This window comes from Bison bison, unplaced genomic scaffold, assembly GCF_000754665.1.
Source record: "Bison bison bison isolate TAMUID 2011002044 unplaced genomic scaffold, Bison_UMD1.0 scf7180017864061, whole genome shotgun sequence".
Taxonomy (NCBI): Eukaryota; Metazoa; Chordata; class Mammalia; order Artiodactyla; family Bovidae; genus Bison; species Bison bison.
The window spans coordinates 967,513-991,258 of NW_011494633.1; positions in this window are offsets into that span (position 1 = coordinate 967,513).

The following is a 23,746-nucleotide window of genomic DNA, read 5'->3' on the forward strand; positions in this document are numbered from 1 at the left end:
TCATGGGAAATAGACGGGGAAACAGTGGAAACAGTGTCAGACTTTATTTTTCTGGGCTCCAAAATCACTACAGATGGTGACCGCAGCCATGAAATTAAAAGACGCTTACTCCTTGGAAGGAAAGTTATGACCAACCTAGATACCATATTCAAAAGCAGAGACATTATTTTGCCAACAAAGGTTCGTCTAGTCAAGGCTATGGTTTTTCCTGTGGTCATGTATGGATGTGAGAGTTGGACTGTGAAGAAGGCTGAGCACCAAAGAATTGATGCTTTTGAACTGTGGTGTTGGAGAAGACTCTTGAGAGTCCCTTGGACTGCAAGGAGATCCAACCAGTCCATTCTAAAGGAGATCAGCCCTGGGATTTCTTTGGAAGGAATGATGCTTAAGCTGAAACTCCAGTACTTTGGCCACCTCATGTGAAGAGTTCACTCATTGGAAAAGACTTTGATGCTGGGAGGGATTGGGGGCAAGAGGAGAAGGGGATGACAGAGGATGAGATGGCTGGATGGCATCACTGACTCGAAGGATGTGCGTCTGAGTGAACTCCGGGAGTTGGTGATAGACAGGGAGGCCTGGCATGCTGTGCTTCATGGGGTCGCAAAGAGTCGGACACGACTGAGTGACTGATCTGATCTGATATATATAACAGATAACCAACAAGGTCCTACTGTATAGCACAGGGAACTCAGCTCAATGTTATGCGGAAGCCTGGATGGGAAGGGAGTTTAGGGTAAAATGGATACATGTGTATGTATAGCTGAGTCTCTTTGCTGTCCACCTGAAATTAAAAACAATATTGTTAATCAGCTATTACTCCACTATAAAATAAAATCTTAAAAGAATTTAAGGAGTAGAAATGGAAATAATAGATTTGATTTAGAGCTTAAACTCTACAGATGTTGTAAAGTAATGTGACATTGTAGTATAAAAGCTCGGTATGATCTACAGTTGGTGAAAAGCCAAATGGAGGTGGAAGTTTACACAGGATTATCACCAGCTAAATTCAACTTTGGTCTAGCAGTCATGGTTTTTCCAGATATCAAGGCAATAACTGAATTCTTTGCAAACATTTTTCACTTTTCATATGCTACCATGGACATTTCCAGGGCCTTCATTTCTGCCCTCTTGTCACCAAAAAAACATGATCACTTTACATTCATGTGGCAAGGCCTCACGAATTTGCAAGACTCTTCCAGGAGTATTTAAACCCCCCTGCATTTTGCGTCCAGAACCTAGGACAGAATTTAGTGTAAGTACTGCTACTCTCAGATGTCAAAAAATGTCACTAAAAAAAAAAGATGCCTTCTTGGTTGGCAAATCAGAAACATCCATATCAACAGCTTTGATTTGCACTATCTCGCCTCCACCAGCAGAGATATCTAAAAACAGTTGACAGAATTTAGGGGTGCTCACCACGTAAAGTTTATTGGGGTTATGTGTGCAGATCACACTCTCCATAGTTTTGGCAGTTATGGAAGAAAAAATAATTGCTGCCTGTTCAGACCTCATCAAATAAAAAGGACCTTATAGGATGCCGGAGATAGTATTGCTTCACTTGGACATTCTACCTGGTCCCTTATATCAGTGAAATATTGGATCTATTCCTTTAAATCTAACCTTTGTGTTCTGTCTCCTGTGCTTAGTCATGCTGGCTTTGCACTTTTGTAAAAGAATAACCAAGACAGCCCATTCACAAAGGCTCTCCACCCAGGCTTGACCTTTAAAGGTGTTTCACTTTTCACCCATATAGAGAAAAAAAGTTTTAGAACAGATATGAGCATTTGTCTTGCTGGAGGTTTACAGGAACACTGTGTCCAGACCTATGTGGACAGCTGCAAGAACAAAGGATTCCAGTAACAAGAAGTTTGCAACAACCAGCCACATACCTTCCCCTAAAAAGAAGCCTGAATTCTAACTCAAGTGAAATGGTTCTTTGCAACACAAGTTCACCATTTCGGTCTGCTGGTTTTCCTAATAAAGTCCCTATTCCTTGCCTGAACACCACATCTCTCAATTTACTGGCCTATCACAAAGCAAGCAGTGTGAGCTTGGACTTGGTAACAGTGACACACTTTATTTTGGGGCACTCATAACTCTGATATAGTTCCATATATGTAAACTGTAATAACAATGAAAATTCAGCTATAGGCTTAGAGATTGACAAATAAGGGTTAAAGTATAAGGAAAAGTAAGAAAATAACTTATGAAAGTAGCATTTACTGTAGTAAATATATTTCTATATTTTAATTACTTAATTGAATAAGTTCTATATTAATTAATTTATTTGAGATAAGTACATAAGTGAAAACTAAGTGTCCACAAATGTGGGACGATCCAGAAACTGTCATATTCTGGTTCTTTTGCAATTTGTTTTTGGTTACATGCCATTTTCAATCTGCTTACATTCTAACACAATGGAAAATATATTGGAGTCTGGAAAATTTGAGAATATGCAAAGACTTTGGTATGGCCAAACCTGCTGCTACCATCAATTTGTTTTATTACAAGCAGATCTACAATTCTGGCTTGCTAGTAATAGATGAGACAATATTGCTCGCCACTGTGAAACTATTAAATTTTGAAGGAAATCATATATGCATTAAGACCAATATTTAGTGTTGATATTCTCAACTATATTTTTGATCATGGATCCCCAAATGAGTACTTTAAATGTGTTGGCTGGCAGAAGGAAAAATTCCATGGTGTTTTCTGACCTACTTTCTATATAAGATAAATAACTGAAAATCACACAGATACCTGCTGTGTGAATAACACATGGAGAAGACTTGAAAAGGAACTCCAAAAATGAAGTTATTCTATTTATTTTAAACACGTAACAGGAATATTACAAGTGTCTTTAAAAAATGTTCTCAGATATCCTTTCATGCTTATTATCTTAACACAGTATTTTCAAAAACCTGAGGCAATGGAATTCAGAAAAATGATGACTGAGTAGAAGAAAAGAACCTGACTCATCAAAAAGGAGAGACAGAATATATGGATTAGGTTAGAGATTACCTTCCATGTTCTTAAACTATTTATATTTTACTACAAAGAAGTTGGTTTTTATATGTAAATTGAAAATAAGATTAGATATGCTCAGAATCTTCAAGAAACATCTGCCCTAAAGATACGGAAGAAATTATAAACTGCTAATTTAAGAAGCTGAATGTATATAATATCATCAATTTCTCAAAACCAAGAAGAATGCCTTTCTTTTTAAAATCAGCATTTTGCGAATTTTCAAAACTACCAAAATATTAGCACCCTAGGTTTACAAACCTAACATATACTTTGTTATTTAAGAAACAAAAGGGAAACAAACAAACAAGGCAAAAAAAAAAAAACAAGTGGAAAAAATTGAGTGACTTTCTCAAAACATAAACACACCAGGCCAAAAAACACTTTAGGGTCATGGCTGCATCCAGCCTATCCAGACGAGGTAATTATTTGGTAAAGCAGACTGGGAAAGCCCCCTTAAAGAGAAGACTTAAGGTTCTCCAAGGGATAATTCCATCCAAAACTCAGATCCATTTCAAATTCCAAAGCAATGTTTGTTTGTTTGTTTCTTTTTGCTTATTATTTTAAAGCTCTGTTGGCTGCAGGGACGGCCATTGCTCCAAAGCTGCAGCCACTTTCGTTTCAGCAGTGGTGCTTCATGTCCGTCACTGGTAGATTTATTCAAAGTTATGTTGTTTAAAAGGAAAGGGACAAAAATTTAAAGAAATAAAGGATTTTAAACTGTAGAGAAGATTAGTTGTTTTAGTAGTCCCATTTTCAAAAATAGGCTATGGATTCAATTAATTAACATTTAAACCATGTCTTCCTCAATGCTACCTCCAACACTGGTTGTCAATCCAAGAATCAAAGAAATGGATTTTGTTAGGCTGAGATTGACTGTAGGAATGCCAGCAGTCTCCATGACTTTATGAAATTATTTTTTTTCAAAGAGTTCAAACACTGGAATAATGAAAGCTATTTAAAATGGTTTTTCCATGAATTTTTGCTGTTGAATACAAAGCTACAAAGCTTAAATTCATGTATTTTTACTTTTAATTACTAATGTATGCTCTATATAAATGATCTCAAATTTTATTTTTTTATTTTTTAAAATTTTATTTTATTTTTAAACTTTACAATATTGTATTAAGACTTTTTTGTATTTTTTAAAACGTTTTTGTATTTTTATTAATTTATACTGGGGTATAATGGTTTTTCCTGTGGTCATGTATGGATGTGAGAGTTGGACTGTGAAGAAGGCTGAGCGCCGAAGAATTGATGCTTCTGAACTGTGGTGTTGGAGAAGACTCTTGAGAGGCCCTTGGACTGCAAGGAGATCCAACCAGTCCATTCTGAAGGAGATCAGCCCTGGGATTTCTTTGGAAGGAATGATGCTAAAGCTGAAACTCCAGTACTTTGGCCACCTCAGGCGAAGAGTTCACTCACTGGAAAAGACTCTGATGCTGGGAGGGATTGGGGGCAGGAGGAGAAGAGGACGACAGAGGAGGAGATGACTGGATGGCATCACTGACTCAATGGACATGAGTCTGGGTGAACTCCTGGAGTTGGTAATGGACAGGGAAGCCTGGCGGGCTGTGATTCATGGGGTCGCAAAGAGTCGGACACGACTGAGCAACTGAACTGATGTTAGTTTCAGGTGTACAGTAAAGTGAATCAGTTATACGAATATATCTACTATTTTTTTGTAAGATTCTTTTCCCATATAAGCCACTACAGAGTATTGAGTTCCATGTGGTATACAGTGGACCCTTATTAGTTATCCACATTATATATATATAGTAGTCTGTATGTGTCAATTCCAATCTTAAATTTAACCCTCTTATTACCCCAGCTATAAGTTTATTTTCTACATCTGTAACTCTATTTCAGTTTTTTAGATAAGCTCTTGTAGCCTTATTTTTAGATTCCACATATAAGTGATATCATATGATTTTTTTATCTCACTCACTTTAGTCAATATGAGAATCTCTAGGTCCATCCATGTTGTGGCAAATAGCACTATTTTGTTTTTTTAAAAAGCTACTTTTATTAAGTTAAAAACTGCAAATTACACAGAATGAGGCTAGTATAATTACCTTAACTCAAAGGTTTCAACCAAAGGTCATGACCTGCTTGGGTCAGGACTGCTTCTTAGGCTCTGCTATGTATAGTTACTCCCTTTTGTGGCAAAGCAAAGAGCAGATGTATCTGCTCTTTCTTAGAATTAAATTCATCAAAATTCATCATTCCTCTGACAATAAAAATTCACCAATGAATATGTATTTTTTAAAAGATTTAAAATACATTTTAACCTCTGAATGTACTTGTTTTCCTCATGCTAAGGGCAACTTTGAGTTATGATTAAAACACTAATAGCTATAGTTTAGCCAAAACATATGCCTTCTGGTCTCACAGAAATTATCTCAAACTTTCAAGTACATACTTTGTTTTTGAACTACAGGAAGTCAATTCATGCTTTTTGTTTATTTTTCTGATGACACTTAGTATACAGCTATAGACATTGTGGGTGCTGAATAAATGATCATGGACATACTGAGAGTTTATATCTAAACTTTATGACTGATCTATTATAAATCTGAAATTTTGCTGCTTGGTTTTCACATGGTTTTGATGCTTATGGGAGTAAGAAAAGAAACAGCTGCATCTCTATTATGGCACAACCAGTTGCTGAAATCACTGGACAGGTGGTTGATGGGCCCAGTGGAAATTCTGGAACAAGTGTTAAGGCATAAATTGTTGGGTCAGTTTTCCAAGCTTGATGTTACCCATTTGGTACAAGCATTTGAGAATGTTATTTTGTCATAAAGTATATCATGTGCTGAAGTCATTCTCTATAGATGGATTTGATGCTAATGTATTTTAGTTGAACAAAAAACTCAATTTGCATGATCCATATATTTTTCATTTTTCATGGTATCCATTATCCCTTACTCCAACTTTTTATGCTCTGAGTGTACATTTTTATCTCACCTTTATACATGCTATATGGTTATTTACCTATATATTGTATGTTTAGTCACTGAGTCCTATCTAACTCTTTTGTGACCCCATGGACTGCAGCCTGCCATGGGATTTTCCAAACAAGGATGCTAGAGTGGGTTGACATTTTATCCTCCAGGGGATCTTCCCAACCCAGGGATAAACCCATGTCTCCTGCATTGGCAGGTGGATCCTCATACTGTGCCACCTGGGAAGCCCCTGCATATTGTATATATACTAGTTTAGGTATTTTCTAGTTTAGGTCCATTTTGCTTTACATATTTACTTTTTGTCATTAATTGAAAAGTTGAAAATATGCAATTATAGTAAATACCATCCAAACTGAACCATATACTCAAAATTATTTTTCAAATTTCATAATGTGTTTCTTGAGAAACTTTAAAAATACTAAGAAAGGAGAACAACTCCTGTGTTTCTATCGTCCAATGACAATTTTTTTTAGAATTTCTTTTATTCCTGTGCCTCCCACCTTAGATGTATAAACACAGACAATATAAATTCACTTATGTTGTGGAATTCAATTTCTACATAAATTCTTGCTTTTTGGTATTATTTTATCATTAAAGCATGGCATGGGAGTTGTTTATAAGCTTGTCTACATGATATTTTATCATGTAAATGAAGTATAAGTTATCAGTTTAGTTCAGTTCATTTTAGTCACTCAGTCATGTCCAACTCTTTGCAACCCCATGGACTGCAGCATGCCAGGCTTCCCTGTCCATCACCAACTTCTGGAGCTTACCCAAGCTTATGTCCATCGAGTCAGTGATGCCATACGTTATATATAAGTATTATCTATATTTGAACATTTTAATAATTTACATGAAATTACTGCTTAGCTTACACATTAGCTATTTTAGATATTTAGAATTTGGAATTTTGTTGACATAAAAAATGCTGCTAAATTTTTATATCCAGTAAAATCAAGGAATTTCATGTTCACACTAGCATTTTAACTAGAGTGCCTCTTTGAACTCACCATAATAAATGTTGAATATTCAATAGTGTTTTTAACTATTTCTAAGTGTTTGATCATTCTTCTTAAGTATCATATTTCTTTCTTGAGCAGTGTTAATCATTTTTGTACCATATTACTTCCTAATATTTGACTTGTCTACCAAGATTATCATGGAAAATATTACATTTTATTAATCATATGGAATGTTAAATATTTTGTATTACTCATTCTATACCTTTGCCCACACTTTTGTGTTCTCATTGCATATATATATTTATGTATAACAATTTTAAATACTAATTTTCTTAGGTCTAGTGAAATTTATTTTTCTCATTTCTTTTGTTATATGTGTGGTTAGAAAGACACTCCCATGAGAAGAAAAATATTTACTACTGGTTATTTCTGGTTCTCTTTTTTTACATTTAATAATACACTTAACTAGAATTTAGAGGTGATGAGGCTTTATCATATTGTTTCCATAAAGTCTCACAAATATATCATTTATTGATCTGCTAATGTGCATCAAATATATTCTCTTTCTTTTAAAAATATTGTATGTATTTTTCCAGTTATGATACAGTATTCAATACAGTAAAGGTGAACAAAATATATACAAAGTCTTTTTTATACATTTCACATAGACTAAAATCATTCTACTATCTTTGAGATAAGGATAAACTCATGAAGTGAGGGCCGCATTCAACTTAGCTCGCTCCTCCAGGGACCTGTCAAAACCTTACATCAGGGAAGCAGAGTCCAAGCAGAGAATGGTGGGACTTGGAGGAGAAAATGCAGAGATCACAGATTGGTGTTGAAAGGGTATCTGAGGGAGCAGGTAATAGAATAGGGCACAGAAAAGGGGTTCTAAAATATGCATAAACTTCCCTTGGTTCCTGACCAAACTCCTAAGATCTGCATACTCAAGAGTATGACCCAGATATCTCAGCATAAAACTGCTGTCTAGAGCTCTCCACAGAGATTTCAGAGCCTACACAGAGCCACAAGATATTAAGAGTTCAGCCCCACTAGACAGCAAAGTTTGTAATAAATATGTCGTCAGGCTTTCAAATTATTTAGTAACATGCAATGCCTTCTCCGTCAGTTCAGGGCACATGTCCCCATAGAGGGTGACCCACATGTCCCATAATGTAAATATGATATATTTGTCTCCATGCAAACAATGATGAGGGACAGTGACAGAGAAGATGCATGAAAAGTTCCATCCAGTAAAAGGTGAGAAATCCAGAGCAATGATGAAATAATGTTAAACAATTATGAGGAACCCTTATATTATAGTGGAAAATATTTCGATTTTTAAAATGAATATATTTCTGGATGGAACTTTCTTGTTCCTGCACTTTCACTGATAGAAATGGTCTTTAGGGATTATGTCCCTGGTGACTATAGAGATGAGCAGATTTCCCAGCTCACTTTTTGCAGGGGTAAGTTTAAGGACCTCAAGCATTGCTTGAGAAATTCTTTTGTTGTTATATTCATTTTATTCTCTTTAAAAAAAAGGTAAGAGAGAATAGCTTATTCTGGATTGAACTCAGAAGGTACAGACCTGAAAGGGCATTATTTCTACTCTTAAAACAAACCAACATAAAAGCTTAGAAATTTTCAAATTAAGATTTTTTTTTTTTTTGGAACCCATTGGAAAACTAGTCATGGGGCATACAGCTGAAAAATGAAGCATGTAATAGAATTTAATCACTTGCTTACCTGGGCAAGACATTGTGTATAACTCTACTACAAGACTCGGCTAGACATTTTTAATAAACTGCTAAAGACTAGAATGAAAGTGGCGGAGAAGGCAATGGCACCCCACTCCAGTACTCTTGCCTGGAAAATCCATGGACAGAGGAGCCTGGTAGGCTACAGTCCATGGTGTCACGAAGAGTTGGACACTACTGAGGGACTTCACTTTCACTTTTCACTTTCATGCATTGGAGAAGGAAATGGCAACCCACTCCAGTGTTCTTGCCTGGAGAATCCCAGGGACGGGGGAGCCTAGAGGGCTTCCGTCTATGGGGTCACACAGAGTCAGACACAACTGAAGCGACTTAGCAGCTTAGCAGCAGAATGAAAGTGGAGAAACCCTATGCGGCATGGACATAGTGGGGATTTGTACCTTCTTCCAGGCTTTTAAATCCAGGAACAATAGTGGGTGCTCATGGTGAAGGTTGAGGAGAATTTTGAGAAATATTCCACATGATATGGCTGAGGGAAGAGAATAGCAGCTATTGATGATAGTTCATCCCAAACAGCAGCCCCCTATACCATATATAGGAACAAAACTTAAATCTGCAGAGGGAAAAGCAAATAAAATAGTATCCTGAGGGTAAAAGTGATTACCTGCTGTAGTTTGAAGCAAAGACCCACAACAACAATCAAAATTTCACCCAAACTTATGTCACCTATCTCCCCTAAATAACAATATCCTTAATTTACATAGTCAAGGGCAATGGAATTATAGTCTGAGTATATTGTTGGAAATCCACTGAAGCTTTGAGAAGGGGGAAAAAAAAAAAACAGCTCTAGCCTAAGGAAGAACAGGAATATTTACTAGTTCCAACATTGTATCTGGAAGAAGAGCAGCACATTAGGCTGAAGAATGACCTCTAAAAAACTGTTCACTGCCTAGTCTTAAAACCTGTGAGGTGTTATTACCTTACATGATATAAGAGGCTTAGACAATGTGAGGAAGAATATTTCAGTGATGAGATTAACCTGGACTCTCTAGTGGGCCAGATGTAATGGCAATGTCTTTTTAAGAGGAAAAGAGGATGATAAGAGTTGGATACAGGTGATGAAATGGCATAACTAAAGGATAAAATATTGTGTGATGAAGATGGAGGAAGGGTCCTCAAGCAAAGGAACGCAAGAAGCCTCTAGTGAATACCTAGTGGAGACACAGATTCTCCCTGTAGCCTTTCAAAGTAACAGCTCTGCTGACACCTCAATTTTAGCACGCAAGACCCATTTGAGAAGTATGATCCCCAAAACTGCAACATCATAAATTTATGTTCTTTTAAGCCATAAAATGTATGATGATTTGTTACAGTAGCAACAGGAAACAAATACAGTTACCAGCCATTTATTGCCAAAATTAAATTTTGTGAAACATTTCGTCTAGTAAATCTGCCTTACCATACAATTTCTATTGCTATGCATTTGTTTAATTTTACACTTCATCTGCAAAAGATAGAGTAAGGCGATGTGATTAGAATAGAATAACTGGAGGTTAGAGAAAAGGACTTTGAAGGTGGAAGAAGCAGTCCTTGGCCAAAAACTCCCCCTAGAAACTGGAGAAGTCAAGAAAACATATTCTCTCTAGAATCCTCCAGATTCCCCCACAGCCAGTCCCTTCCCCATCAGGAAGCTTCCAAAAGCCTCTTATCCTTAGCCGTCAGAGTGCAGACAGAATGAAAACCACATACACAGAAAACTAACTAAACTGATCACATGGACCACAGCCTTGTCTAACTCAATGAAACTATGAGCTGTGCTGTGTAGGGCCACCAAAATGGACAGGTCCTGGTGGAGAGTTCTGACAAAATGTGGTCCACTGGAGAAAGGAATGGAAATCATTTCAGTACTCTTGCCTTGAGAACCCTTTAAACAGTATGAAAGGCAAAAAGATATGACAAGGAAGATGAACTCCCCAGGTCAGTAGGTCTTCAACATGTTACTAGAGAAGAGTGGAGAAATAACTCCAGAAACAATTAAGAGACAGAGGTAAAGTGAAAACAACACCCAGCTGTGGATGTGACTGGTGATGGAAGCAAGGTCCGAGGCTGTAAAGAACAATATTGCATAGGAACCTGGAATGTTAGGTCCAAGAATCAAGGTAACCTGGAAGAGGTCAAACAGGAGATGGCAAGAGGGAACATTGACATGTTGGGAATCAGAGAACTAAAATGGACTGGAATGGGTGAATTTAATTCAGATGACCATTATATCTACTACCGTGGGCAAGATTCCCTGAGAAGAAATGGAGTAGCTGTCATAGTCAACAAAAGAGTCCGAAATGCAGTACTTGGATGCAATCTCAAAAATGACAGAATTTCTGTTCGTTTTCAAGGCAAACCATTCAGTATCACAGTAATCCAAGTTTATACCCCAAACACTAATGCCAAAGAAGCTAAAGTTGAACAGTTCTATGAGGACCTTCTAGACCTCTAGAACTAACACCAAAAAATGATATCCTTTTCATCATAGGGGACTGGAATGCAAAAGTAGGAAATCAAGAGCTATCTGGAGAAACAGGCAAGCTTGACCTTGGAGTGCAAAATGAAGCAGGGCAAAGGCTAACCGAGTTTTGCCAAGAGAACACACGGGTCATAGCAAACACCCTCTTCCAACAACACAAGAGAAGACTCTATACATGGACATCACCCAGATGGTCAATACTGAAATCAGATTGATTATATTCTTTGTTGGCAAAGATGGAGAAGCTCTATACAGTCAGCAAAAACAAGACCTGAAACTGACTGTGGCTCAGATCATGAACTGCTTACTGCCAAATTCTGACTTAAATTGAAGAAAGCAGGGAAAACCTCTAAGCCATTCGGTTATGACCTAAATACAGTGGAAGTAACAAATATATTCAAGGAATTAGATTTGATAGAGTGCCTGAAGGACTATGGATGGATGTTCATGACATTGTACAGGAACCAGTGTTAAAAGCATCCCCTATGAAAAGAAGTGTGAAAGGCCAAAATGGTTGTCTGAGGAGGGCTCATAAATAGCTGGGAAAAGAAGAGACGCAAAAGGCAAAAGAGAAAATGAAAAGATATACCCATCTGAATGCAGAGTTCCAAAGAATAGCCAGTGCAGGTAAGAAAGCCTTCCTCAGTGATCAATGCAAAGAAATAGCAGAAAACAATCGAATAGGAAAGAATAGAAATCACTTCAAGAAAATTAGAGATATCAAGGGAACATTTCATGCAAAAATAGGCACAATAAAGAGAACTGGTATGAACCTAACAGAAACAGAAAAATATTTTAAAAAGTTGGCAAGAATATACAGACGAACTATAAAAAAAATTTAAAAAGATCTTAATGATCCAGATAACCACGGTGGTGTGATCAGTCACCTAGAGCCAGAAATCTGGGATTGCAAAGTCAAGGGGGCCTTAGAACAAAGCTAGTGAAGGTGATAGAATTTCAGCTGAGCTATTTCAAATCCTAAAAGATGATGCTGTTAAGTGAGCACTCAATATGTCAGCAAATTTGGAAAATTCAGCCATGGTCACAGGACTGGTAAAAGTCAGGTTTCATTCCAATCCCAAAGAAAGGCAATGCCAATGAATGTTCAAACTACCACACAATTGCACTCTTCTCACGCACTAGCAAAGCAATGCTCAAAATTGTCCAAGCTACGCTTCAACAATACATGAACCTAGAACTTCCAGTTCAAGTTGGATTTAGAAAAGGCAGAGGAACCAGAGATCAAATTGCCAGCATGTGCTGGATCATCAAAACAGCAAGACCAATTCAGAAAAACACCTAGTTCTGCTTCATTGACTATGCTAAAATCTTTAACCATGTGGATCACAACACTGTGGAATATTCTTAAAAGATGGGAATACCAGACCACCTTACCTGCCTCCTGAAAATCTGTATGCAGATCGAGAAGCAACAGTTAGAACTGGACATGAAATAAGGAAATGGTTCCAAAATGGGAAAGGAGTACATCAAGGCTGTATATTGTCAACCTGCTTATTTAACTTATATGTAGAGTATTTCATGCAAAATGCTGGGTTGGATGAAGCACAAGCTGGAATCAAGATTGCCGGCCAAAATATTGATGTTAGATACACAGATGACACCATTCTTATGGCAGAACATTAGGAGGAACTAAAGAGCCTCTTAATGAATGTGAAAGAGGAGAGTGAAAAAGCTAACTTAAAACTCAGCATTCAGAAATCTAAGATCATGGCATCCCGTCCCATCACTTCATGGCACATAGATGGGGAAATGATGGAAACAGTGAGAGACTTCATTTCTTGGGCTCCAGAATCACTGCAGATGGTGACTCAGCCATGAAATTAAAAGACACTTGCTCCTTGGAAGAAAATCTGTGACCGACCTACACAGCATATTAAAAAGAACAGAGACATTACTTTGCCAACAAAGATTTGTCTAGTCAAAGCTATGGTTTTTCCTGTAGTCATGTGTGGATGTGAGAGTTGGACCATAAAGAAAGTTGAGCACCAATGAACTGATGTTTTTGAACTGTAGTGTTGGAGAAGACTCTTGAGAGTTCCTTGGACTGCTAGGAGATCACACCAGTCAATCATAAAAGAAATCATTCCTGAATATTCATTGGAAGGACTGATGCTAAAGCCGAAGCTCCAGATCTTGGCCACCGGATGCAAAGAACTGACCTATTGGAAAAGAGCTTGATGCTGGGAAAGATTGAAGGCAGGAGAAGTGGACAACAGAGGATGAAATGGTTGGATGGCATCACACACTCAATGCACAAGAGTTTAAGCAAGCTTCAGGAGTCACTGATGGACAGGGAAGTCTGGGGTGCTGCAGTCTATGGGTTTGAATTAGGCCTCGCTTGAGACATGACTAATTCTATAGCTAGGACAGCATATATACAAGATAAGCCTGAAGCATCTTGTGCTGCTACAACAACAACAAAGCATGGAACATGTGAGAAAGACATAGGAATTAAGTGAAAGAGCTCCCAGTAAACAAACTGGCACAATTTGCATAAATAAATATCTACAGTTTTGTATAATAACTCAAAGAATACTATATACATATGAATCCATACTAGTAAACATAAGTGACTGGATATGTAATATAAGTGAGGAAGAAGTAACCAATCCTCCTTCTTGAGGTTCAAATCATATCAGTAAGAGAGAATAAGGGAAATAGAAAATTGGTATTAGAACCTGAGAGCAATCATTTCTCTTAGGCAGTATCCACTGATGAATGCCAAAATTAACGTGTGAAACTGAGGAACAGGATACTTGCATAATCTCACATTGCTTCTTTCAAAATATCCATTAATTACAACGATAGCTTTAACATTTGCCCACAAACTAGTTGATAACCTTCCCTGTACGAGATGGACGTTAATTACTCCTTTCTCAAGAGTAGCTTGAGTAAATCATTTTCTTCTGATGTATTAGAGTATCAAAAAGGGGAGTAACTTTAGCGTAGAGCAACTTGGCAGATGCCATCTTAAACTCTAAAGGAACATCCACATCACCAGTGATAATTCATGTTGCTTTTAGAGTCCCACTTGTATGACACCATGGCAAGGGCAATCATTGTGTGATACTTTCCCTCTTAGCTGTAACCCCAATCAAATCATAAGAAAAATGTCAGACAATCCCATGAGGATGGACATTCTAAAAATATCTGATCAGTAGTTTTCAAGTGTGAAATAAATGGAAAAAAAGGAAAAACTAAAAGAAATTGTTGTTCTGCCTGGGTTTGGGAACAGGAAAAAAGAAATTAGTATAAAGAAAATTAGATAAATTCAAATAAAATCTATAGTTCAGTTAAAGTGCTGTACCGATATTAAACTTTTTTGATAGAATGCATCACGGTTATATTAGGTATTGACATTAGGGTGAGCTGTTTGAAGAATAAATAATAGATTAGTAGCTATCCAAACTATCTTTACAATCCTCCTATAATTCTAAATTATTTCAAAGTGAAATGTTTAAAAAGTAGATAAAAATCATGTTTCTGTTACTTTTGCTTTCCATTTAATGTATTGTTAATAAAAATACATTTTTTTTTTCTCTGAGACTTAGGTTATCAAGTCAACTTTCTCTCTTTGTTTTATTGTCTTTTTTTCTTCCCCCTCAATTTAATAGAAGATTTTGAGCCAGGTAAAACAATAGCCTGTATGGTAAGTCAACATACTTAATCAGAGCTTTGCCTCAAGGCCAAGGCCCCTTGTTTTCACAGAACTTGTACCGGATCTTCATTGTTCATAAACTTTTTCATTGTATTTCCTGTTGTTTAGAGCCAGAAGTTTGCTTATCTTACTCTGAAAGATCTTACATTTACAGAAGTAACCTACTTTCATCTCTGCTTAAAAACTGGGTAATTCTTGCCTGAACTAATCTATTTCTTATAATATCTTGCTAAACATAACAAGCAACAGTCAATATTCAACAATTTGTTTTTTCAGTCTTTTCTTCTGGAGTGACTACAGGCCAAGTAGTCACTTGATTTGCTTTTCTAGTTACTGTGGACAGTACATGTACTAAATATTTTGCTACTGATAAATATTTCTTTCTTGGTCTCCAAAATAAGTTTATCTGCCATTTATAAACATATATCATTTTTTAAAAATTATATGAAATTATTAAAAAATTCCTAATTTAGCATATTTTAGCTTGTTATTTTGGTATCACCCACCCACTGGGCCTCTTACTTGCCAGTTGGAACAGTGTTTGATCTCACATATCTTTCTGGTTGTCCCCGAGTATCCTACCCCACTACTGGGGAGAGACCTTCTGGGTTCCCTTCGGGCCATATTATGGTTAGGAGTGTACTCTAAAAGCAATGAACCCTGCCTTTTAGGACAGAGGAGTCCCTGGGTAGGCCATAAATGCCCAATCTGTAAAAATGACCTTTAATCCAGAAGCTGCCTACCCTAACAAGAGACAATACTCCATAAGTTCATAACCAAAAAAAGGGTTACGACCCCTCATAGATAAATTCTTAAAGCATGGCCTCTTGGTGCCTTGTCAGTCTCCTACCCCTGTTCTGCTTGTTTTTAAGCCAAATAGGGAATATAAGATGCTGGATGATCTCAGAGCAGTAAATGATCCAGTGGTTCCTGTACACTCCCTCATGATTAATCCTCATAACATATTAGTCCATGTCCCTGAGGATGCTAAATGGTCTATCACCCTCAAGTGCTCAACTCCAAGGATGCCTTCAATTGCATCCCAGTTCACCTCTCATTACACTATCTGTTTGCCTTTGAGTGGACTAACTCCCACTTGGGCAAGATGCAACAATACACCTTGACAGTATTGCCTCAGGGGTTTCAGGACAGTCCACATCTGTTTGCCTAGGCCCTAGGAAAGGAACTAAGGAAAATACATTTAAAAGAAGGGGCTATTCTACAGTATGTAGATATATTAATATGTAGCCCCTTCACTGAAGCCTAAGATTGTAACATCATTGAAATTCTTAATTTCCTTGGGACCTGGGGTTATGTAGTCTCCCAGAAAAAGCACAAGTCTCAAAGCAACAAGTTAAATACATGGGATATGTTATAAATCCTGGAAGTAAACAACTATTTCCAGATTAAAAGACAAGCTGTATTATGCCTAGGCACTTCAAAGACAAAAAGACATCTCTGTACCTTGGGCTTCCCAGCAGGTGCTAGTGGTAAAGAACTCACCTGCCAATGCAGGCGACAGAGAGCAGTGGGTTTGATCCCTGGGTTGGGAAGATCCCCTGGAAGAGGGCACAGACAGAGTCGGACATGACTGAAGCAACTTATCACACATCCTTATATATTGGTGTGCAACAAAATGCAACAAAACCGAATGTCTTAAAGCAACTTCAACTTATTATCTCTTGTAAACCTGTGGGTTGACTTTGACAGGAGTCTCCAAGTCCACCCTTATTTTTGACACCAACTACAAGTCCACGGGTCTCCAAGATCACTCTTGTTTCTGAAATAAATGCAATTTCTGGGGGAGTGGGGCAAGACCACTCTCAGTTTCAATATTTCATTAAAAGGACCCACCAAAATCTATACAAATGTTATTCTCATAGTTATGATTTATTATAATGAAAGGATACAGATTTAAGTTACCCAAGGGAAGAATCACACAGGCAGGGCCTAGGAGACTTTCAAGCACTGAGCCTCCGGTTGTACTCTCCACAATGTCTAAATTTCCCAGGAAAAAAATGTGTGACTATATGAAGGGAGCACTGACAACCAGGGAAACTGTCCTGAACCTTGATATCTAGAGATTTTATTGGGGGAATGTTGTATAGACATGGCTGATCTTAGTTTTCAGCCCTTCTGGTATTCCAAGGCCTGCATAGCCCACACTGTAAATAACATTGTTAACACAGACCATTTAGCATGACTGGTCTAAGTCCCCCTGGAAAGCAAACACTATTATCAGGCAGGAGATTCCAAGGGTCTAGGGGTTGCCTCTCAGGAGCCTGCATGCATGCTTTGTTGCTCAGTCGTGTCCAACCCTCTGCAACCCCATGGACTAAAACCCGCCAGGCTCCTCTGTCCTTGGGGTTCTCCAGGCAAGAATACTGAAGTGCGTTGCCATGCCCTCCTCCAGGGGATTTTCCAAACTCAGGGATCAAATCCAGGTCTCTTAAATTTCCTGGATTGGCAGGTGGGTTCTTCACGACTAGCGCCACCAAAGCAAAACTTTCTTGGGTATGGTTAATCCTTTACCACACAGCTAGGCTCAAGTACACAGTTATTTTGCTCCACATAGGGTCAGCTAGGGCTATTTACGTGGCTAAATTTAGCTGGGAGATGGGCTGGGGCTGGAACATTTAAGACAACTTTACTTTTCTCTCTGGAGCCTCATCTGGGGTACCTAGAAATGCTGACAGTCAGCTGGAACTCTGCAGCAGAGAGGTCAGAATTTTTACATAGTGGCACAGGGTTCTAAAATGATAAAAATGTGACCTGAAAGTTTTCTTAAAACATAGATAAGCTCAGAAATCTAGGCAAGTCACTTCTGTCACTTTTTATTGGAAAAAGCACATCAAAAAGCCCAATCAAGATTCAAAAGATGAAGAAATGGCCTCTACCTCTTTCTGAGAGGAGAGGCATATACATACAGGGATGAAAGGACTTGTTAGTCATCATATTTGCAAGTAATTTTCCTCCAGCATTATGTTTAAAAGGTACCAATAAATAAATTTAATATGACTTTCTATATACAATCTTCTTTTTCATAGGGTCTAATTATTTTGTAATGGGGGAAAAAATGGAAATTTTTGACTCTTGTTACAAGAGTTTAGGTTACTAACCAAGATAGAATGTCTCAGATAATTTTTAATTTATGCCATTTTCAAATCAAATTCAATAATTACCTATTAAAATGACATTTATTAGTATCAATACTAACATACAAAAGAATTATTTGATTGAATCTACCTTAAGAAAGAGTTTTGACAAAATGTGTCCCACTGGAGAAGGGTATGGCAAACCACAATAGTATCCTTGGCTCAAGAAACAATTGTTCAGTATGAAAAGGCAGAAAGATATGACACTGGAAGATGAACCCCCAGGTCAGTAGGTGTACAACAGGATATTGGGGAAAAGAGGAGAAATAGCTCCAAAAAGAATGAAGAGGCTGGATGAAAGAGGAAATGACACTCAGTTGTGGACGTGTCTGGTGGTAAAAGTAAAATCTGATGCTATAAAGAATAATATTGCATAGGAACCTGGAATTTTAGGCCCATGAATCAAGGTAAATTGGAAGTGGTCAAACAGGAGATGGCAAGAGTGAACATTGAGATTTTAGGAATCAGTGAACTAAAATGGATGGGAATGGGTGAATTTAATTTAGATGACCATTATATCTACTACTGTGGGCAGGAATCCCTTAGAAGAAATGGAATAGCCCTCATAGTCAGCAAAAGGATCTGAAATGCAGTACTTGGGTGCAATCTCAAAAATCAAAGAATTATCTCAATTCATTGCCAAGACAAACCATTCAACATCACAGTAATCCAAGTCTCTTCCCCAACCTCTAATGCTGTATAAGCTGAAGCTGAACAGTTCTATGAAGACCTACAAGACCTAGAATCAACACCAAAAACTATGTCCTTTTCATCACAGGAAACATGAATGCAAAAGTAGAAACTCAAGAGATACCTGGAGTAACAGACACGTATGGCCATGGAGTACAAAATGAAGCAGAAAAATGGCTAACAGAGTTTTACAAAATGAATAAACTGGTCACAGCAAATACCCTCTTCCAACCACCCAAGACACAACTCTACACATGGACTTCACCAGATGGTCAATAGTGAAATCAGATTGTTTATATTCTTTCCAGAAGAAGATGGAGAAGCTTTATATAGTCAACAAAAAGAAGACATGGAGCTGACTATAGCTCAGTATATAAGCTCCTTATTGAAAAATTCAGGGTTAAATTGAATCAACTAGGCAAAAAACCACTAGGTCATTCAGGTATGTCCTAAATCAAATCCCTTATAATTATACAATGGATGTGACAAATAGAATCAAGGACATATATCTTGTAGATAGCGTGTCTGAAGAACTATGGACAGAAGTTCATAAAACTGTATAGGAGGCAGTGACCGAAAGAAAAAGAAATGCAAGAAGGAAAAGTAGTTGCCTGTTAAAGGCTTTACAAGCATCTGAGAACAGAAGAGAAGCGAAAGGCAAAGGAAAAAGGAAAAGATGGGCACAACTGAATGCAGAGTTCCAGAGAATAGCAAGGAGAGATAAGAAAGCCTTCTTAAGTGAACAGTGCAAAGAAATAGAGGAAAACAATAGAATTGGAAAGACTAGAGATCACTTCAAGGAAACTGGAGATACCTGGCAAACATTTCATACAATGATGGGCACAATAAAGGACTGAAATGGCAAGGATCTAACAGAAGCAGAAGAGATAAAGAAGAGGTGGCAAGAATACACAGAAAAGCTATACAACAAATGTCTCAATGACTTGGAAAACCTCAATGGCTTGGTCACTCACCTAAAGCCAGACATCCTGGATTGTGAAGACAAGTGGGCCTTAGGAAGAATTACTACAAACAAAGCTAGTGGAAGTGATGAAATTCCAGCTGAGCTATTTCAAATCCTAAAAGATGATGCTGTGAATCTGTTGCACCCAATATGCCAGCAAATTTGGAAAACTCAGCGGTGGCCATGGGACTGGAAAAGGTCAGTTTTCTTTCCAATTCTGAAGAAAGTCAATGCCAAGAATGTTAAAACTACCACACAATTGCACTCATTTCATATTCTACCACAGTAATGCTCAAAATCCTTCAAGCTAAACTTCAGTAATATGTGGACTGAGAACTTCCAGATATACAAGCTGGATATAGAAAAGGCAGAAGAACCAGAGATCAAACTGCCAGCATCCATTGGATCATAGAAAAAGCAAGAGAATTCCAGAAAAACATCTACTTCTCCTCTTTAGGTGACTGAGTGAAAACCCTGGACTGTTTGGATCACAACAAACTGTGGAAAATTGTTAAGAGATGTGAATATGGACCACCTTTACCTGCCTCCTGATAAACCTGTAAGCAGCTCAAGAAACAATAATTAGAATACAACATGGAACCACAGACTGGTTCAAAGTTGGGATAGGTGTACATCAAGGTTGTACATTGATAAACCTAACATATTTAACGACCATGCAGAGTACATCATGCAAAGTGCTGGGCTAGATGAAGCACAATCTAAGATTGCTGGGAGAAATATCAACAACCTCAGAATGCAGATGATATCATCTAATGACAGAAAGCTAAGAGGAACTAAAGAGACTCTTGATGAGGATGAAAGAGGAGAGTGAACAAGTTGTCTTAAAACTCAACATTCAAATCACTAATTTTATGGCATCCAGTCCCATCACTTCATGGCAAATAGATGTGAAAAAATAGAAACAGTGGTAGATTTTATTTGTTTAGGTTCCAAGATCACTGTAGACAGTGACTGCAGTCATGAAATTCGTAGATGCTTGCCCCTTGGAAGAAAAGTTATGCTGATCTAGACAGTGTAGTAAAAAAGCAGAGACATCACTTTACTGTCAAGATCCATATAGTCAAAGCTATGGTTTTTCCAGTAGTCTTGTATAGAAGTGGGAGTTGCACAATAAAGAAAGCTGACCATCGAAGAATTGGTGCCTTTGAACTGTGGTGTTGGAGAAGAGGGTCCCTTGAACATCAAGGAGATCAAGCTAGTCACTCTTACAGGAAATCAACCCTGAATATTCATTGGAAGGACTGATGCTGAAGCTGAAGTTCAATACGTTTTTCACCTGATGTGAAGAGCAGTCTCTTTGGAAAAGACCCTGATGCTCAGAAATATTGAAGGCCAGAGGACAAGGGGCAACAGAAGATGGGATGGTTGGATGGCATCACTGACTCAATGAACATGAGTTGAGCGAATTCTAGGAGATAGTGGAGGATAGCTAAGCCTGTCATTCTGCAGTTCATGGGGTTGCAAAGAGTCAGGCATGACTTAGCAAGTGAAAAACAAGAATTCTCTGGATAAGTAATTAAAACTACAGCAGTCTAATCTTACACATTAAGGAGCTAGAAAAGAACTAACTAAAGCTAAAGTTATCAGAATAGGAAATAATATAAATATTAGAGAACAAATAAACAAAATAGAGACTAGAAAGTCAATAGGTAAAAAAAAAAAAACAAAAAAACCTGAGTTGTTTCTTCTAAAAGTTAACAAACTTAACAAACCTTATACTAATTAAAAAAGACAAATTACTCAAATTGATAAATGTGTACACAAATGAAGAGATATTTCAACTGATACCACAGAAATGAAAAAGATCATAAGAGAATATTATGAACAATTACATGTCAGCAAGTTAGGTGACTTAGTGAAATGCATATAAAACTTCAGTTCAGTCACTTAGTCATGTCTGACTCTTTGTGACCCCATGAATCGCAACATGCCAGGCCTCCCTGTCCATCACCAGCTCCCAGAGTTCACTCAAACTCACGTTCATTGAGTCAGTGATGCCATCCAGCCATCTCATCCTCTGTCGTCCCCTTCTCCTCCTGCCCCCAATCCCTCCCAGCATCAGTCTTTTCCAGTGAGTCAATTCATCAAATGAGGTAGCCAAAGTACTGGAGTTTCAGCTTTAGCATCATTCCTTCCAAAGAACACCCAGGACTGATCTCCTATAGGATGGACTGGTTGGATTTCCTTGCAGTCCACAGGATTCTCAAGAGTCTTCTCCAACACCACAGTTCAAAAGCATCAATTCTTTGGCGCTCAGCTTTCTTCACAGTCCAACTCTCACATCCATACATGACTACTGGAAAAACCATAGCCTTGACTCAACGGACCTTTGTTGGCAAAGTAATGTCTCTGCTTTTGAATATGCTATCTAGGTTGGTCATAACTTTCCTTCCAAGGAGTAAGGATCTTTTAATTTCATGACTGAAATCACCATCTGCAGTGATTTTGGAGCCCAAAAAAAATAAAGTCTGACTTTATTTTTATAAGTGGAAACTTTCCACTGTTTCCCCATCTATTTCCCAGGAAGTGATGGGACCAGATGCCATGATCTTCGTTTTCTGAATGTTGAGCTTTAAGCCATCTTTTTCACTCTCCTCTTTCACTTTCATCAAGAGGCTTTTTAGTTCCTCTTCACTTTCTGCCGTAAGGGTGGTGTCATCTGCATATCTGAGGTTATTGATATTTCTCCTGGCAATCTTGATTCCAGCTTGTGCTTCTTCCAGCCCAGCATTTCTCATGATATATTCTGCATATAAGGTAAATAAGCAGGGTGACAGTATACAGCCTTGACGTACTCCTTTTCCTATTTGGAACCAGTCTGTTGTTCCATGTCCAGTTCTAACTGTTGCTTCCTGACTTGCATATAAGTTTCTCAAGAGGCAGGTCAGGTGTTCTGGTATTCTCTTTCAGAATTTCCCACAGTTTATTGTGATCCACACAGTCAAAGACCTTGCCATAGTCAATAAAGCAGAAATAGATGTTTTTCTGGAACTCTCTTTCTTTTTCGATGATCCAGCGGATGTTGGCAATTTGGTCTCTGGTTCCTCTGCCTTTTCTAAAACCAGCCTGAGCATCTGGAAGTTCATGGTTCATGTACTGCTGAAGCCTGGCTTGGAGAATTTTGAGCATTACTTTACTAGCGTGTGAGATGAGTGCAATTGTGTGGTAGTTTGAGCATTCTGTGGCATTGCCTTTCTATGCGATTGGAATGAAAATTGACCTTTTGCAGTCCTGTGGCCACTGCTAAGTTTTCCAAATTTGCTGGCATATTGAGTGCAGCACTTTCAGAGCATCATCTTTCAGGATTTGAAATAGCTCAACTGGAATTCCATCACCTCCACTAGTTTTGTTCCTAGTGATGCTTCCCCCCACTGGAGTCCAGGGGTGGCGGCTGGGAGGAGCTACCCCACGCCTGAGGTCAGGGGCAGCGGCTGAGAGGAGCAACCCCAGTTCCAAGGAGTGGTGGCTGTGTGGGTGCAGGAGGGCCGAGAGGAGCTACTCCACGCTCAAGATCAGGAGCGGCGGTGGTGAGGAGATACCCCTTGTCCAAGCTAAGAGGGCATCAGTTGAGGAATAATCAGAAATGTTAATGTATTTGGGAAAATATCTGTCACATAATAAGAATTAATAAACTAAATGAGATTTCTTATTGTTTTTATGAATTCATACCTCCAACTGTCTATACTTTTATATTTTGGGTTCAATATTTATCAGATTTATATTTAGTTAAAAATATATTAGCATTGTCATTGCTTTTGATATTTATTACTACATTTTTGTACAAGAAGTTCTGTTTCTTGTACAAATGCCAAATCATTGGAAATAAAATTCTTTAGCCTTTTGCCAATTGTATAGATAAAATTTCATAGCTAAAAGGAATGCAAAATTTATTTTAATCATCAGAATCAATAAAAATGTGTAAATAAACAGATGTGTTTACAAGGTTTTCACAATTTTTGCTAAAACATGAATTGTCTCTTAGGTTCTTCTATTGTACTGGCTTCTACACTATTGCAAATTTTAGAATATCAGCCCCCATGGAA